Source organism: Taudactylus pleione, unplaced genomic scaffold, assembly GCF_031769625.1.
Source record: "Taudactylus pleione unplaced genomic scaffold, aTauple2 ptg000411l, whole genome shotgun sequence".
In the NCBI taxonomy this organism is placed as follows: domain Eukaryota; kingdom Metazoa; phylum Chordata; class Amphibia; order Anura; family Myobatrachidae; genus Taudactylus; species Taudactylus pleione.
Window position 1 is genome coordinate 1254999 of NW_028284813.1, and position 17573 is coordinate 1272571.

A 17573-nucleotide genomic window follows, 5' to 3' on the forward strand; every position below is an offset into this window, starting at 1 on the left:
CTGAGAGGCAAAGGTGTCAAACGCGTAATACCTCACAAAGGTATGGACAGAGGACCACGTGGCAGCCTTGCAGATCTGGACTGCAGAGGCACCACGTCGAGCTGCCCACGAAGGACCCACAGACCTAGTGGAATGAGCCCTCACAGAGGAAGGAACCGGCAGGCCTTCATGAAGATAAGCTTCTGAAATTGCCATACGGATCCAACCTGCCAAAGTTTGCTTTGAAGCAGGCCAACCCTTTTGACGGAAGCCATAGAGGACAAACAAGGCATCAGACTTCTGAAACGAAGAAGTGCGGTCAACATAAATCTTTAAGGCCCGCACAACGTCCAAAGTGGCCTCACCCACTGAAAGGTCAGGTGAGTTAAAAGCCGGCACAACGATTTCCTCGTTGATATGAAACCGGGAAACAACTTTGGGAAGAAAATCAGAACGAGTGCGCAGCACCGCCCTGTTCCCATGAAAAATCAAGAAAGGGGGTCTACAAGATAGAGCCCCTAAACCAGAAACACGTCTGGCCAAAGCGATGGCCAGAAGGAAAACTGTTTTGGCTGTCAGCCATTTAAGATCCACTGAGCCCAGTGGTTCAAACGGCGGTCCCTGGAGAGCCCTCAGAACCACCGCCAAATCCCAAGGCGCCACCGGTGGAACAAATGGCGGCTGGATTCGAAGAACACCTTGCATAAAGGTGCGCACATCAGGGATCGTAGCAATCCTACGATGGAACCAGACAGACAGGGCAGAAACCTGCACCTTCAAAGAAGCAAGGCGAAGCCCATGGTCTAGTCCCGCCTGTAGGAAGGCTAGCACTCTAGACAGACGGAACTCCCGGAGTGCATAACCTCTTGGTCGAAACCATTGGAAGAACGTATGCCACACACAATGGTATATTCTTGTAGAAGACGGTTTTCGAGCTCTCGGCATAGTGCGTACTACAGAGCTGGAAAACCCCCTGGACCTTAACATGGCCGTCTCAACAGCCACGCCATCAAAGACATCCGAGTCAGGTCCGGGTGAAGACAAGGACCTTGTGACAGTAGGTCCGGTCGTAGCGGCAACCGCAGAGGAATGTCCACGGATAGACCCTGAAGGTCTGAGAACCAGTGCCGTCTGGGCCACACGGGAGCTATCAACAGGAGCATCCCTCCATCCTGTTTGAATTTCCGGATTACCCATGGAAGAAGGGAAAACGGAGGAAGGAGATAAGCAAACCGGAATGTCCACCGGACAGACAGAGCATCCACCAGAGACGCCTTTTTGTCTCTTGTGCGAGACCCGTACACCGGCAACTTGTTGTTGTGCCGTGATGCCATGAGGTCGATCTCTGGAAGACCCCACCTGTCCACCAGAAGTTGAAAGACGTCCTGGTGCAGAGACCATTCCCCCGGATGAACGTCCTGGCGACTGAGAAAGTCGGCCTCCCAATTGAGGAATCCCGGGATGAATACCGCTGATATGGCCGGGAGATTGCGCTCCACCCAGATCAGGATGCGGGACACCTACGAGTGCCGCCCGACTTCTGGTTCCTCCTTGCTGATTTATGTAAGCCACGGTGGTGGCGTTGTCCGACTGGACCTGCACGGGATGACCCTGGAGAACCCGATGGGTCTGCTGGAGAGCATTGAAAACGGCGCGGAGTTCCAAGATGTTTATCAGAAGCTCCTTTACCGCCTGAGTCCATCTGCCCTGGAACAAGTGTGGACCCGTGACCGCTCCCCAGCCCCGAAGACTGGCTTCCGTTGTCAATAAGACCCAGTTCGGCACCCAAAACTGACGACCCTTGTTGAGATTGGTTGTCTGCAACCACCAGGCAAGGGACAGGCGAACCTCCGGAGTGAGCACCATCGTTTGGGATTTGAGACTCTGAGGCAGTCCATTCCATTTGGACAGGATCAATTGCTGCCGAGGTCTGGAGTGAAACTGGGCATATTCCACCATGTCGAATACGGACACCATGGATCCAGTAACCTCATTGCCGAGTGAAGAGACACCCGGCGACTCTGCAGACAACTGCGCACCCTCAACTGCAAGGCAGAGATCTTTTCCCCCGTCACAAAGATCCGCTGCTGACTGGAGTCCAACAAGGCTCCGAGGTGCAGAATCCTCTGAGACGGGATCAGGGTGGACTTTTGCCAGTTTATCAACCAGCCATGCCGTTGCAGTACTGCAATCGTCAGATCCAAATGGCGCAGAAGGAGCTCCGGAGATCCTGCTACCAACAGTAGGTCATCCAAGTACGGCAACATGCGGACTCCCTGCCGCCGCAGGGAAGCCGCCATGACCGCCATCACCTTGGTGAACACACGTGGTGCTGTCGCCAAGCCAAAAGGTAACGCCCGGAACTGGAAGTGATCGTTGCGGATTGCAAACCTGAGGAACTGTTGATGGCGCGAAAGAATAGGGACATGCAGATAAGCGTCCTGTATGTCCAACGACACCATGTAATCCCAAGGTTCCAGCGCCAGAATGATGGACCGCAGGGTCTCCATCCGAAAACTCTGCACCCGCAATGACTTGTTGAGTGCTTTGAGGTTGAGTATCGGACGGTACGACCCATTGGGTTTCTGCACCAAAAACAGATTGGAATAGAAACCCAGGCCCCTCTGGGTAAAAGGAACAGGCACTATAACTCCAGCCTGAGGCATAGGGCCTGATTCAGAGCCGCTCGTAAGCGGCCGCTCGTTCACTCCGAGCGATGTTTGCCCAACTGCACATGCCTACGGATCGTTATACGCATGCGCGACCCAGTCACGGCGGACGAAATTTGTTTGTTCGCTAAATAGCGAATGCCTGCTATTTTGAGTGACAGAATGAGGCGTATGTGGGTGGTAACAGGGGAAGGTGCTTGAAAACGGGGAGTGGAGATCCAAACGCCGGCGTGCTTAAAGGTCAAAACGGGCGTTTTAAGGGTGTGCATAATTAAAACAGCAGTGTCATTGACCACGTCACTGGGTTATTTTATAGCCAGAACTGCTCGCAAGATTGTGGTAGCAAAAATCAAGCAGTTCATACGCTGGACGATGTACTCGATTAATCTAATAAATAGCGGACATGACGTAGGATGCGAGCGGCCAGGGGGCGTATTTTTCCAAAAAACGACCGCAAGTTTTGTTCGCTCGTTCAGACCTAGAGGCGTGAACAGACCGCAAAGAGCGAACGGTTCATTTGAATAGCCACCCCTATTTTCTGGACGAGCAAGCGCTAATTGCGTCCGGCTCTGAATCAGGCCCATAGTGTGCAAAACCTTCCGCAGTTCCGTGGCTTTGTTCCGGTCTGATGGAAGACCCGTGGTGAAGAATCGGGACGGGGGCCTGTGCCGGAAGGAGAGGGCATATCCATGAGAAACCACCTCGTGAACCCAACTGTCTGTCGTGGTTACTAACCAACACTGGGCGAGCCGTAGCAGACGGCCTCCCACTTTGGGATCCCCCAAAGGGAGGCCCGGACCGTCAGGCCGCAGGTTTGTCATCGGACTTAGGGCCCGGACGTCTGGTACTCCAGGCCTGCTTCCGGGGCTTGGCCGACTTCTTGGGGCCAGCCTGTCGGGGAAAGGACTGTGCTTTAGGCCTACCCTGGGCCCTGTAAGGCCGAAAGGACGACGTACCTGAACTGGAAGGAACTGAAGCAGACGGGAGACATGCAGATTTGGCTGCCGCCAGCGTGGCTACAATTTTGTCCAGATCCGGACCAAATAAGACTTCTCCATTAAAAGGCAAGGCTTCCAGGCCCTTTTTGGAATCAGCGTCTGCCTTCCAAGATCGCAACCATAAGGTGCGACGAGCCGCCACTGCAGCCGAAGAAATCCGTGAGGTCAGGGTACTGATATCTAAAGCCGCTTCGTTAATGTAAGTGGCCGAATCCCTGAGATTGCCTATCAACTCGGTCTGTTCAGCCGAACAGTCGGAATCGAAAGACGCCTCTAAAGTATATGCCCGGCGCTCCATAGCTCTGGCTACCCAACAAATGGCATAGCCGGCCTGGCTGCCCCCCCCCCCCCCACAAGGGAATAAACGGACTTTAGGCAGATTTCCACCTTACTGTCCGTGGCATCCTTTTAGGAGGACATGGAGGGGATGGGCAACGTGGCACTGTGGCGGGGATTCCCACTTAGCAAAATAATTGTCTGCAAATGGATACGCCACTGCTAAACGCCTTTGAGGCTGATACCGTTTGCCTGGATGTTTCCACGCCTCCTCTAAGTGGTCCACTAATTGACCCGAAAGAGGAAACACTGTGGCGTCACCCTTAACATCCTTGAAAAAGGCATATTTGAATTTTGACACCGGAGGCTCATCATCCTCAATAACTAAAGCTGTGCGGACTGCACGAATAAGGCCAGGAATATAAACCTTAGACTTGGCGTCCGACTCTTTAGTATGGGGAGGTTCTTGGTCAGAAAGATCCAGAATCTCCCCATCATTGGACGTCCCGTCGTCATCCTCAAAAGGAGCAGACAGACGCCACCGGCCGCTTGTGAGGCCGCAACAAAGACTCCCCTTGTAACACGTCCGACAAATGCTGTACAGAGCTTGTCAGTGAATTAACCCAGCAGGCTGCTGAGAGACCTGAGGAGGGGAAATAGGGAGACTGTGGGGTACCATCAATTGTCTCGGGAAACCCTGCATAGGCGACGACACCACTGACTGCTGGGACAATCCCATCTGTGGGAAGGTAGGCTGTGGAGCTAACTGGCCCACGAGGGTTGTAAGCGCTTTGGCGAAACAAGCCCAGGGTGGCTCCTGTACCGTAGCCGTGACAGTAATTGGCCGCGCCAATAAATAACATTGCCCCTCCGCGTTACCCTCCCCCTCCGCTATTGGTACCTTACACTTAGTACACAAAAGCTGGAGAGGAAAGTCACTCTCAGACATGATGGTAAGTATGTGACCCCTCTCACTGATGCTTGTTAGTATAGTGGGAGAACCACCCTGCAAGCACCGCACCGCAAGGGCTTTAGCAGAAGAAGAACAGTGAAAAGGCTGACAGAGAGTGAAAGTACAGGCAGCAGATGCTAGCAGAAGTCACATACAATGCAAAGAAATCAATGCCTGCACTATCAGCGCTGATTCTCAACTACGCAGACACAGCCTGGTAGGACACAGCGCTGCATACACAGACCTGAACCAACGGAGGAGAGGTATGCCGGGGGACCCAGACCGCGATGCCACAAATCTTCAGCGTCCAGCAGCGCTCACCATGCTTCCAGCAAAAGATGGCCACTGAGGAGCAGAGAGGAGGCCGGCCTGGGGGAGGAGCGCTGCCACAGGGCCAGTCAGCCGAGCGGAGAGGGCTGTGTGCAGCGGGGGAGGCACCTGTTGTGTTGCAGGGAAGGCGCGCTCCCCTGGCATGTAATTAACCCCAGGGACGCTGCAGTGCTACCGCTCAGCTGCGGTCCGCTGTCCCAGGGGGGTAGTGTAAGCGCAGGTCCGAAACCTGGCTCCCCGCTGGAGCCAGTCCCCAGGGAGCCCCCCTTCCTGGGGACTCTGGACCATGTGTTCAGCAGGGACTCACCACGGGACCCCGCTGCTTACCTGCTGCCCCCTTGAATCCGGCCATGGTCCCAAACATCTGGGGTCACAGCTAGCTGTGACCCCAGATGCCTAGCAGCATCCCCGGATCAGTACTGGCGTTCTGGTACCGGCGGGGGTGTAGGGTAGACAGCATGGATGTCAGTACTGACTGTCAATGCTGTATATCCAGATGAGCAGCCACAGCTGCTTGTAGAAAACTTCAGGGGCCAATTCTAGCCCCCCTCTAAACAGGTGCATCCGACTCCGGCCGGGCACCAAACGAAACAGAGATGCCTTGGCTCAGGGGCGGGGTATAGGAGGGGGACCCTAATGCATCCTGGGAGGCTGAAAACTTAACTCTATGGTGCCCGATGCCTGACGTCATCACCTATACCCCAAGGTATCCTGTGGATACCCTATGGACCCTGAAATAGCAACACGCACATTTTCCTATTGCCAAAGGAATAACAGTATAGATTAGTGATTGTTATTGAGTTTAGTTGCAGGAAGAGGAGGCTCATTTTCCTGACATTGGTGAAAGTTGTGTTTCTGTTCTTGTATTGGTTAGTAGTACTCTAGGTTCCACTTTCCCCCCCCCCAAAAAATGCAACTTTGTTTCATCTCTGGAACCATTTACTTAGCAAATGTTTTTTTGTTTGTTGCACACTGAATTATGTTACCTTGAAAAGCATAGAATAAAAGGTTATCTCAGGATAAGAAGATGTCTGTAGTGTCTTTGTAGCTCTTCTGTACTGTGTAAAGACAGTGATGCTCAATTTGAATTTGTTTACACTTAACTCTTGCCCTAATAGCTGTAAATAATTACGTGGTGTCCTTGACCTATTGGAAAAAAGTATTTTAATTTAATGAAAATAATAAAGAAGCATTTGAAACTCCTAGATTGGTGCTAATCTTCTCAAACGTCCCTGGTTTAGGAGGTATTCCTGTTCATTCATGCTAATTTCTTAAACCCTAAATACCAGTGGTTCCCAAACTTTTTTGCTCTAGTGTAAGGCGCTCTAGTGTATCAGCATTGTTTTCACGGCACCCCTAAGCCAAAAGTTTGATTGAGAAATCCAGAAAACAATGTAGTGAAGTAGTACAGTGAAGTAAATTGTGCTTACCTGTCCTCCTTAAGGTGCCTATCCACTAGACAATTAAAATGAGCGATTGAACGATATCGCGATCGTTCGATAATCGTTCGAAAATCATTAAAAAAAATTGGTCGTTTAGACATCTATCATCGTGCAAACATGCTGGTCAACCTGACGATAACGTCAGGTTCAGCATGTTTGCAGATGATTGATTGTGCCTACACTGAACGACTGCTCGTTCAGTGTAGGCACATCACAGACTGACAAACGACTGCACAATTACAACGTCGTAATTGTGCAGTCTTTTGCCAGTCTTTTAGTGGATAGGCACCTTTAGGTTCAGTTATATGGTGGTGGACAGGTTTGTACTTCTGTTTCTGCACATATTTAAATTACATTGATCTTAAATAATGTGACTTGGTGCTGGACCACCAACTGAGGCACCCCTGCAAGTGTCCTGAGGCACCCCACGGCGCACAGTTTTGGAACCACTGCCGTATACGGATTTTGATGGGGTTTTCACTGTTCTATACAGCAATTGGTGTGTCAACCTTTCATCTTGACTAAAGGGGGAGCCGCACAATCACAATTTTAGTGAAGCAAGTCACAGAAAAAAATTTAGCACTAAGCTGCTGTCTATTGGAGCTGGCCATTGTGCTGAAGTAGCAAGAGTGGATCTGAAACTGAGCCAATCAGAGCTAGCAATGTGTCCTGTTTCTTAGCAGCAGCCTAGAGAGGGGTGGGAGTCAGAGACTGAGCAAGGTTACGTATCTGGCAGATCGAGAGTGAAAGACAGCCACCAACGAACCTGTGAAGATGCCATGATGCAGATACAGTAGCCAGGAAGAAGCCAGGGAATTTAATAAAAACAGACAATCATCGAATGATTTCCAGCCACAACTCCACAGGGATGTGCTCCCTCTCAAATGTGATGATCCTGCTCAGCCAAACACCCTCTGAACAGGAGGCACCTCCATGTAAATCAGCTGCTGGGACACCATGGCAAGCAACAGGAAGCCCAGGAAATATAGGGTACATTGTGCAAAGAGGACATTACTCATTGACATGTTCGGCACCTGTGGGGGAGTGCGCATGGAGGCTGCTGAAATATGCACAGGTGCCCCAGCCCCGGTACATGCTGCTGATAATTCTTATGGTAGCTGCAATACAAGTCTCTCATCCATGATCCTCCTGCCCTTCCCAGCACATCCCAGTGGCCAGGAGCCAGCCAGCTGCAGGGCAGCAGCTCAAATGTAATTGGACAAATTAACAATCCTAAATAAAATTTTCATTTTTGATACTTCATAAAGAGTTCTTTCTACCTTTTTAGTTTTGTCTTCAGGAAGTGAAATGCATGCTCAATCTGGTTGAGATCAAGTGATTCACTCGACAGTTGCAGAATATTCCACGTCTTTGCCCTAAAAAAAACCTCTTGGGTTGATTTTGCTGTATGTTTTGGATAATTGTCCATCTGTACCAGAGCCGGCCCTAACCAATTTGGTGCCCTAGGTAACATTTTGGCTGGTGCCCCCTAGCAGATGATCCCACCACACTACACACTACAGACACTCTCCCCCACCTCTTCAAACATGATACTCAGCTTTCACTTACCTCTTAGGTGTTCCTTCCTTTTTCTTTTTTTCTCTTCTTTCTTTCTTTAGGAGTCTGGCAGAGGACATAAAATTGTGATTCATTTGCCCCCATTTTGACACATTTATTACATCTCCCTCTCTCTCTCTATAGATAGATATATAGCTACATGTACACACACCCACACACACACCTATATCCAGTTGCTGCCCACCTCACAGCACCACATACTACCCCTTCACTGCCCGCCTCACAGAACAGCACCCCTCTCAACACAGCAGCCCTGACCTCATCCAGTACCCCTTTCCCAGCACAGCACCCCTGGCCTCATCCAGCACCCGACATCCAGAACAACACCCCTGGTCTCATTATGCACCCCTCATCAAGCAGTCAGAACCTCTCATTCAGCACGGTAGTGGATAGATCCCCTTCAGTATTTGTACCCTGATGTTGTAAGGTACTGCCCAAAGTCATTCCCTACTATCCACGTGGGCATAAAGGGAGAATATAAACCTGTGGCGAGCAAAGCGAGCCCACAAGTGGACAAATTTCTTCTTTTTGTGGACTGTATGGGCATGGAACTTCTGCCCTCACTGCATGCCACTTCCAGGTACAAATATTGAAGGGGATCTGTACAGTAACCATTCAGCACAGCACCCCTGTGCTCATTAATTATGCACCCCTTTCCCAGCACAGCACCCGCCAGCCATCCAGCAGTCAGCATCCCTGGCCAGGCTGGCCTCTATGCACCCCTTTCCCAGCACAGTCCGCAGTTATCCAGCAGCTCCCCTCTACCAGCTGAGAGCTCAGCTGACTTCTTAGGGCCCCATTTATCAATGATGCATAACCCCTATAGCGCTCGCTAAAAGGGTTATGTCATTTTTTCTGTATTTAACAGCAGTAATCTAAAATTACTGCTGTTTGTCACAGCATCGTTCTCTCCATCTTTAGATGGCGAGAGAGCGATGTGGTCCCCAATGCCGGCAACGGGGATCCAGCGCTGCCTTTCCGGCTTCAGCGAAGCCTTCCAGGCACTACCGGGTCCCCTCTGGGTTAAGTGGCATGCACATGCGCAGACGGACTGTTGTGCATACGCATTACACAGAAGCCCATCGCTGGCAGCCTAATGCGGAGCGGAAGACGTGGCCGACAAGGAGGACTTTGCTGCAACTCGCAGGAGGGGCATTTTTCTTGTGCCACTGCCACTCTAAATAAAAAAATGCTTCTGGTATTTAGCTTTGTTAATAAATGGGGCCCTTATGCCGGCTACACACTAGACGTTATGTCGTCCAATCTGGCGTATCGGACGACATATTGTCCACAAAGGCCAGTGTGTACCCGCTACATCAGCGCATCGACAGCAGCATCATCCGTTGAACCTGCATGCAGGTCCGATGGGCGATATCGTCAGCAGGGGCTATGCTGCGGAATGCAGCTGGCCTCTCCCTGCTGGACTTGGTGGGTGCTGGGCTATGGATGCTCTCCCATGTCCATTTTACTTGCCGCAGCCCAGTGGTGGAACTAGTGAGTGGTGGCCTCACAGCACAAAGGATATCCGTAGCACCATATAATGAGGAGTGCAACGCAGAGGTGCCATATAATGCAGTGTGTGTCACAGTGAGCGGCATATAATGCAGAGAGCGTTGCAGTGAGCACCATATAACGCTGAGAATTGCAATGAGCGCCATATAATGCAGAGGGTGCCGCAGTGAGCACCATAAAATGCAAAGGCGCCATTTAATGCAGTGTCACAGTGAGCGGCATAGAATATAGAGTGTCGCAGTGAGCACTATATAACACAGAGTTGCAATGAGCGCCATATAATACAGAGAGTCACAGTGAGCGGCATAGAATATACAGTAGACAGCGTCGCAGTGAGCACTATATAATAGAGTTGCAATGAGCACCGTATAATGCAGAGAGTGGGACAGTGAGCGGCATATAATATAGAGAGCATGGCAGTGAGCGCTATATAACACAATGAGCGCCATATAATGCAGAGACCCGCAGTGAACACCATATAACAGAGAACATCACTGACCCTCCTATAACTTATAGCACAGATTATATGAACAAACCCACACACACACACACACACACACAATTAATACAGCACCCACCCCACGCACGCTACATTAATACACCCCCACATTAATACCTCCCCTACCCCACACACACTACATTAATACACCCTCACCCACTACACTACCACCCCCACCCTACACACACTACATTAATACACCCCCCCCACACACACACACACACACTACATTAATTCACCCCCCACTCACACACTACTACATTAATACACCACCCCACACACATACACACTACATTAATACACCCCCTCCCCATTGCATACATATACCACCCCTAGATGACACTGACACTTAACTGTCCTGGAAGAGGATGTGTGGTCCCTGCTGGGGCTGGTCTCCATGGCACATGAAACGAGAGGAGAGGCTGTGACACAGTGATAGAGAGGGCTAGACTGGAAAGGAAAGGGCGGGGCCACGGGGTTAGGGGGCGGAGTCACAGGCAGGGAAAGGAGAGTGCAGGTAGTATAGACGAAGAGGAGGGGGCGGGGAGAGGTGTTGGGTCTCAGGCAGTCTAGTGTGATAGCCTGGTCATGTACTGTGACAAGGCCCCCCTCCTTCTCCTTCCTCGGTACGGCTCCCGGCCAGCCGCAGAGAGAGTACTGTAATAATAAGTCAGTGTGACTCATTATTAGTACTGATGGCTTCGGGCCCTGCTGTCGAGCGGCGGGATGCCCCTAAGGCATTTGCCTGTAATGTCTATGCCTAGGGCCAGCTCTGATCTGTACTGTGAAGTGCTGACCTATCAACCTTGCTCAGATTCAGCAGACAGAACATCCCTATACACTTAAGAACTTATCACATTGCCTTTGCTGTGTTTTATAGATTCAAGCCTTCTCCATACTTTTTTCTTCCCATCAGTCTGGTGCAGGTTAATCTTTGTTTCATCTGTTCAAATAATGCTGTTCCAGAACTTGGCTGACTTTTTTTTAGATGTTGTTTTGGCAAAGTCTAATCTGGCCTTTTTATCCTTGAGGCTTATGAATGGTTTGCACCTTTTATTTGCTGTCATGTAGTCTTCTCTTTATGCTAGAATTGGATAATGATATGCCTACCTCCCGGAGAGTGTTTTTCACTTTGCTAAGTTGGCTGGATGTTGTGAAGGGCTTTCTTTACCATGGAAAGGATCCTGAGATCATTCACCATTGTTGTCTTCTGTGGGCATCCAGGCCTTTCTGTGTTGCCAAGCCTTACCAGTGCTTTTAAAAAAAAAAAAATATATATATATATATATATATATATATATATATAATATTTCACTTGCATTGAGAGCTAGAGTGATAGTGGAAATCAAATAAAACACATTTTTTACTTGAATGATAATCATCACTTAACGACTCATCAGGAACATGAAATGAGAAAAACAAATAATATAGTGAAGTATTGTTGACTGAGATCTAATGAAAAGCGATAAGCCGGGGGTGAAATCCACCTTGAGATTATGCTTACAAAATGTATTCTTGTATCAGAGCGTTGTGCCACCCCCACCCCCTTAACAAGTGACATTATGCCCATGGGTTGGGGCCACTGCGAAGTAGAACACTGCCCGGAGCATCATAAGGACCCTGCGGGGTAGCTCCACAGGTTGCGGAGTGCCTGTCTGGAGCATTCCTTGGAAGCTATGAGCGGGCGTGAAGTAGCCCTACTGACCTGCAACCCACAAGCCACATGCAGGTGCTGTGTGGCAGCAACGGTGCCACCCCCGTGGCCTTGCATGACTGCACCTCTAGTTACGGCAACGGTTGTATATGGGTTATGATATCTGGATCTGCAGTGCAGAGCGATTTCAGCTTTCTATATGGGAGAAAGTAACCACAATATAGGGCTGTATTCAATTAGTGGCGAAAACTGAATTTTTTTCACCTTAGGCGAAAATGGACATTTTTCGACAAAAAAGGCGATATTTTCACCAAAAGAAACAGGCGAAAATGCAATTGGTGAAAAAAAACTGGAGAAAAGTTTTCTGAATCCCAGATCAGGCAAAAAAAAAATGAAGAAAAATCAGTTCAAGGGGCGAGCTGACAGGGCTATTGCCCGGGGTGCTATGGCCTGGGAGGTCACCCCACCAACACTGTCTAGTGTGACAGCACTTGTCCACCATTTAAATCTGGACTGTGCTTGCCTTTCACTGCTGTGCTTACTCTTCCCAGAATGCCAGACGTGATGTCGTCGTGCATGGCATTCTGGGAGGAACGCACCGCTGTGAAGAGAGAAGAGCAGCTTGGTGTTCGGCATGTGCTCCCTCTCACTGCAGGCAGCAGGCTCGCTGAAAGCACTGACACTGTGGCCTGGGCAGGGCAGTCCTATCAATGACTGGGGGAGTGGAGGCTGAGCCACAATATTTATATTGTGCCATGCGCAGGCAGACGAAAGGAGAACACTGAGCCCAGCAGTGATTCACAGATTTGCCAGTGGCCCGGGCATTGGCTGCTTAGAACCGCCCTGGCCCCTTAAGGTTAAGCTGCTCTAGCCAATAATACCGTAAAACCACCAATAGGGTAACAGTTCAGAACATCGGGTACACTATAGATAGATATCTCAATTTTTTTTCATTTCTATATCCTCCCATAAAGCAGAAAAGACTAAAGAAAAAATTAAAATCGCATTACTGTATTTTTATTTGATACACAAAGTAAAATGCAGCAGAATTATTACTGGAAGATCAATTGAAATTGGTTTATAATTGCTACAATTTCAAGTACAGTACTTTTTATTGTGAAATTAAATACATTATACACATAATGTACACAAAGGCGGAAGAGACCTTCACCCTGCACTTCACATGCTCAAGAACCGGCCCTGATTTTACATTTAATTTTATTTCTGCTGTGTTTACTGTTGAATATATAAAGACATATAATTTATATTGTTTTACAGTAGAGCTAAATTGGAGCACTGCATGCCACACGCATGTCTTTTAGTCCAACCAAATTTGACACTTTATATCTGCAGCAGTATATTATCCCCAGATGTGTGGTATGGTGCTTTCTTGCTTTCAGTCTGCTTTGCTTAGCTGTGCAGATTACTACTGAATTATCCTCCTAGGAAACCACATTTTTTCATTGCTACGGTTGATACACCTGCTGTAGGCTGGCTGTACAGCCTTTAACCTCTTGCTGAGCTTACAACTGGGGAACATTGGCAGAACTTTTTTTTACACAGGAACCAACACACACAAATAAGCATCATTAATTCAGACTGTACGAAAACTTTGTCCTTGTTCAAGACAAACTACAACACAGTCATATCTAGTTAAATTCCAAGCTGATTCCAATTGTTTTTTGTTTTTGTTTTTTAAAGCTTTTTTCTATATTAACTCATGTAACAATTGTTGTAATGGAACCCACCCAGCCACCTTCTCTTACTTTTTCAGCTACAAAAAAACTGTCAGTCAAAGGTCTATTTTTCTTTGGTAGCATTGGGGCCCTGTAACCGATCACAATTCCTTATTGAAGTCATATACGGCAATGAATAATTTTCTGTGCTGATTTTAAAAAAAAAAACCTCCTGCCAGGCCAGTGGGTCAGTTAGAACCGCAAGCGCCTGATGTTTTACTTATGCACATACATCCCAAAGGTTACCGGCATAAGAAGCAGATCCGAACGGTACCGATTTCCTGGTTGGTGACTGTGGGGGCTGGCTTGTCTCGAGTAGACTGGTGTGGCAGGGGCATGCCGGTGTCAGGGACTGCGTCTGAAGACTCATATCCACTTATGTGCAGCCAAATATCGTTGGACATTCTGTGCAACCACAGGATTGCTGAGAAGATCGATGGTGCGGCGCATGTCTGCTCAATGGTGCACATTTGTGCGCAACACGGCAGATTAGAGCTGCAGCCGGTGGGCATCTCTTATCATAGCAATGTAATATGCAACTGTGTATGCCACTGCACAACTAGAATTGACTTTTTGTGCATGCACAGTAGCAAAAATCGTCTACTGCACAAATATCAGCACCAGGCTGGCTCTTGGGCTCAGTGCGGTCTAACAAAGGCACCACCCCATAGAGGGCGCAGTCCTCCCAACCATTGTGATTTCAGCAGGTCAGTCCCATTTTTGGGCACTGTCTCGCTGTTCCACCCTTGGGCCGAAGTGTCTTGCTGGCGGTTGGGAGGTTGGGTACGCGCATCGCTACAGCTCTGCTTTGCTAAGCAGAGAGCAGCGGTGCCATTTAAGCTGAATGGATGCCGCGAGCATGTGCACGGTGTCCATTCTTTGCAGGGGGCAGCCCAGCTGCTGATGGAGTGCTGGGCTCGCTCCCTGACTGACGTTAAAAGGGAGGAGTGCCATACAGGCAGCCCCAAATAACATCATCTAGGTGGCATGGTCTATGGAAATGTGACCATGCCCCTTTTTGATGGCACGCTGCTTCGTCAAGCATAGAGGGTAAAGGCCATCTTGAGCCGGCCCTGATCGGCACTGCATCCACCTCTGTTTGCATACTAAAAACTTAACTAATAGAGTTGCTGGTGGTGCACCCTTAGGTCCTAGGCCGGAAGTTCCCAAATGTGGTCCTCAAGGCTCACCAACAGTTCAGGTTTTAGAGATATCCATGGTGAGCCATGTGGACCGCGTTTGGGAACCTCTGTACTAGGCTATATGTATTTATATGCTAGATCGCTTATATGTCCTCTCCACATTATTGTTATATTCTGTGCTGTTTAAGATCTCCATGTTCGTATATCCAGAAAAGACTTTCCAATAAGCTTGCAGGGTTGTGCCCCCCACCTGCGTGGCCATTAAGCAGTGCAGTTGCAGAAAACTGTTGATACAAAGGAAGGAGTAGGAGCAAGGAGAATCCCTCTTTGTTGATAATTTCTCCATATAGACAAAACGGTCAACACTATGTTCAGGTGGCATTAGGAAAAGCTTAGATTTGGTAATTGACACAGACCATAGTCCATATTTAGAATAATGGGAACTGCGGTCTTCTGCTTTACTTGCTAAACATAGAATATATGTTTGACATCTCCTGTATTTAGCTTATAGTATATTGCCCTAATACTAACAAAGTGCTTTAATCATGTGGAAACCGCTTAATAAAACGGCCTCTAAGGCTTTAAACTATCAAGATATTGTAGTTGCTAACATTTAGTACTAATTTCCTGGAACACTTGGCTACTGAAATCACGCACAGGGCTGGATTCAATAAGCCATTGTGCTTACCGCGGGCTTGTTGCTCCAGGCTTTAACTCCCAGAGCTATTTTATTACAATCCCATTTGCTCATGCAGTAGGCTTAGGACTAAAGCAGGTTAAATCCGTGTTAAGTGCCCAGAGCTATGGGATAAGGTGCTCGCGGTGACAGCTGTAAGCGCAGAAATCCCTACTTACCTCTGATTTCTGTTTGCACCTCAAGAGGGTGCGAACATAAATCTGCGGTAAATACAGCCTAAGGCCTTTCTAAGGGCTACAATTGAAGTCCCTGGCACTTAACCAGGGAGCTACAAGCCCACAGTAAGCACCGCAGTTAATTGAATCTGGCCCATGATGTATTTAGATACTTTAAGCACTCAAGTGCATGATGGTTACTCTTTGTAGTACACTTTTATCATTTTTAATTTATTGTATATACTGTATATCTACCATACTTGCCTATACTCCTGCAATGTCACAAATATAAAATTAGTAATGAATATGTATAATTCTATGTGACCCTTTTCTTTATATAAAATCCCAATTTAAAACAATTGTTATTAACATATGGAATATTTATACATTAAACAAGTTTAATATAGTTTGTATTTGCACAGGTTGAAAGTACACTAGTTACTCAGAGTTATTTTACTGTTGGGGCCACAGGTACCTAATTGTAAACCAAGACATTTTATAAATTGTTATATATGGGTATTTTAAAAGTTTAAAGTTCATTGACAAAATATACAGAACCCTTTACACATATAATAAAACTATCTTTTGCATTTTGTGAGTGGCTTTGAAACCTGTAGTTAAATAACTTTTATAGGTCTAAAACCCATACTTACTGAAACCTCCAGAATATTCCCAAATTTCATTAAATTCTGCTGTGAGAGTAGAACAGCCTACCGGCTCTCCAGTGAAGACCTAATTGTTTTATTGAAGTGTGAGGGTGGCTGTACTTCCATCTCTAATTTCCACAGATGTCAGTTACAGGGGCACACCTACTAGGGTGTAGTATTTTAAATTTAATTACATGGATTATCAGACTGACTACAATTAGAATAAATATGCTTATACCAGAGCTAGCTATATAAGCGCTTATCTGTATGAAACTTGTAGCGGCCAGCAGCAGATCCATCAGATTGTACAGCAAAACCATCTCCAAATGGTCCATATAAAAGGAAATATTTTATACGATATAGTGCAATAATTCTTAAAAAAATGTATTTGGGCATGAACTTTCATAAGCTCTTGCGAGCAGGGCCTCTACCCTCTTGTGCTTCTCCTTACTTTATTTTCATCTACTTCTTACTCCCCACTAGGGCACCTAACACTTGGTTGTTTATGCTCTGTTGCTTTATTTGGGTGTTATGGTCACCAATGTAGCAATGTATATTATACCTGTCCTTGTCCTCCATTATATTTATATTGTGCTGTTAGTCACTTTTTTGGTTATGTACTCTGTAAGGCGCTGCAGAACACTTGTGGCGCCATATAAATAAACGATAATGATAATCTGGGGAGACCCATGAGAGTGCGAATTCAGTGGAATCAATGAATAAATGTGTGCGTGTACTATTGGTATATAGTGTGTGTGTGTGTGTGTGTGTGTGTGTGTGTGTGTGTGTGTGTGTATATATATGTAATATGCATTTCTAGCTACCTCTTAGTGACTGTCCAGAAATGCCCATCACTTTTCCACAACACTTGTGATAGTCTGTCCTGATCGTAATGGGATGGGTATGGGATTTGGACCCTCGTGATCCCGTGGGTTAGAATTAAGACGCCGACATCCCAACAGGGTTAGGATACAGACACCTGTCGGTAGGTTTTCTAACCCTCCCCTTCTCCTTACCTTAATCCTCTCTCCCCAGTGCCTGAATCTAACCTACCCCCTTAGTGCCTAACCTTAACCCTCCCCCTAGTGCCAAACCCTAACACTAACCCTCCCCCTAACTCTGCTACTTGCCTTCGGGATTCTGACAGGTGTCGGTATTCCAGTGCCGGCATTCTGACTGGCAGAATCTCACAACAGAACCTTTGCACATGTGCTGTAAGAGTTTTCAGAAATATTGGCAAATGCACAGTTGCGAAAAATATATCAACTACATCGTGGGCGTCGGAGGGGGGCAAGGGGGAGGCTTGC

At 47.8% G+C, this 17573-nt stretch overlaps 1 protein-coding gene across 1 annotated transcript in view; it reads left to right on the forward strand.

The window, feature by feature from the left end:
* ATP2A3 (ATPase sarcoplasmic/endoplasmic reticulum Ca2+ transporting 3) overlaps window positions 1–17573 on the forward strand; it is a 236708-nt gene that overhangs the window by 120308 nt on the left and 98827 nt on the right. The window lies entirely within an intron of this gene.